Source organism: Austrofundulus limnaeus, unplaced genomic scaffold, assembly GCF_001266775.1.
Source record: "Austrofundulus limnaeus strain Quisiro unplaced genomic scaffold, Austrofundulus_limnaeus-1.0 Scaffold26, whole genome shotgun sequence".
Classification (NCBI taxonomy): Eukaryota; Metazoa; Chordata; class Actinopteri; order Cyprinodontiformes; family Rivulidae; genus Austrofundulus; species Austrofundulus limnaeus.
Genome location: NW_013952428.1, coordinates 340,780 through 342,519, shown reverse-complemented (window position 1 = coordinate 342,519; position 1,740 = coordinate 340,780).

Here is a 1,740-nt window from a genome sequence, read left to right as displayed (position 1 = left end):
AGATAGAAGAGTTTGTTGAATCTGACGTGACATGTTCGTACGAACCCTTTGTACGAACAAAAGTAAGAGAAATTTAGGAGAAGAATACGAACATGTTCTTGCATGAGGCCCATTGATCCTGACTGGGTAACACATCAGACTGGACTGATGGTTGACTTACTGACTCATTCATTCATTTCCTGTGGTTCTTCCTCCAGTCTGACGTGCAGGTCCACTCACTGGAGGACTCATCTGGAGGGCTTAACACAGGGGTCTGCAGCCTTTACAATCAAAAGAGACATTTGTGCTTCTTGTCTCACTAATAAAATGTGTCCAGAGCCGCAAAACAAGCTACAACTGTAATGATCAACTGGTGGTCCATGGGCCTTTTCAAGGCCTTTTCTAGGTCTTTCCAGGAACCTTTATGGTCAGTGAGGGGTGACATTATAAAACTAAAAAAAATGTTATATTATTATATTGTTTGTTATTGTTAAATATATTTGTTACACATCAGGACAAATAAAAAGACAATTTAAACAAGAAAAATACTGTAAATAGTTTATATGAAATTTCATAAAAACTAGTCAGGCATTTTTTTCTAATTCTTATAATTATGTAGTGTTCAAATTATTTAAAGATAATCTGATAGATTTGAGAGAAAGATCGTAGAAAGAAATTGAATTATTTAAACAAAAACAGGCTAGCATGAGCTAACATGTTCTGCTTTTTGTATTAGTAGTATTCATCACATATTTGCATACAAATAATTTCTGTTGTGGGTAAAAAAACAACAACAAAAAAAACAAGAAAACGAAAACATTGTTCTGTTGTGTTTGGTCACATTTTCAAAGAGCTACTGCAGAGGGACCAAAGAGCCACATGTGGCCCCAGAGCCGCAGGTTGCAGAGCCCTGACTTAACACATCTGCAGCCTCTGAACTTCACCAAGAACCAACCACAGAGTTTAATGTTGGATGAAACCTGGGAGCAAACTGATGAAAATCCAACCGTCTGGTCCCTCAGTGAAGTTAAACCTGCAGTCTCCTGTTCTGAGGAACATTTCTGCTTCATGACTAAGTGTTGTGACGAGCTGATTTTACTTTGAACTGCAGCATCATTTCAATAAGATATTCATTAAATATTTTAACTCCTCTCAGTAAATGTCATTTAAAAGCTGATATTTGGATTAAAGGTACTTTGAAACACAGACATTTACTGTGTTGTTTATCTCACAAATCAGAAGTATTAAAACGAAACAATAAATTGAATTCTGGGTGTTTTTCTTGTTGATCATCATCGTAGACTGCCTAAAGTTCAACTCACTACTAGCCAATAAAAATGGATTATTTTGAGACAAATCTAGTCTTAAACCAAACTTTGGGAGTCCTCAGTCTAAATACCTCTGCAGCTCTTACAAACAAACCAGTCCCATTGGACCGACTGAACCGACCAGACACAGCAGCCAAATAAGATATCCAAAAACAAACTGTCAGTTCACAGACAAGATTCTAAAATCAAAGTGGTGTAGTAGTCATTTAGTAGGGCAGACCGGGGACAGTGGCAACAAGGGACGGTTGCAACAGGTCATTTTTCTCCAAACAGAAACAGAGTGATGACACTCACACTGTACATGCTCAGTCAGATGTCCCACCTTGGAAAGAAAAAGTCAACAGATTCAAAAACTGATCCAGGATTTATTTAAAAAAACAGTTTTTGAGGAACAAAGTATTTTTTACCCAGTTTTATTTTTGTTAAACTGTTG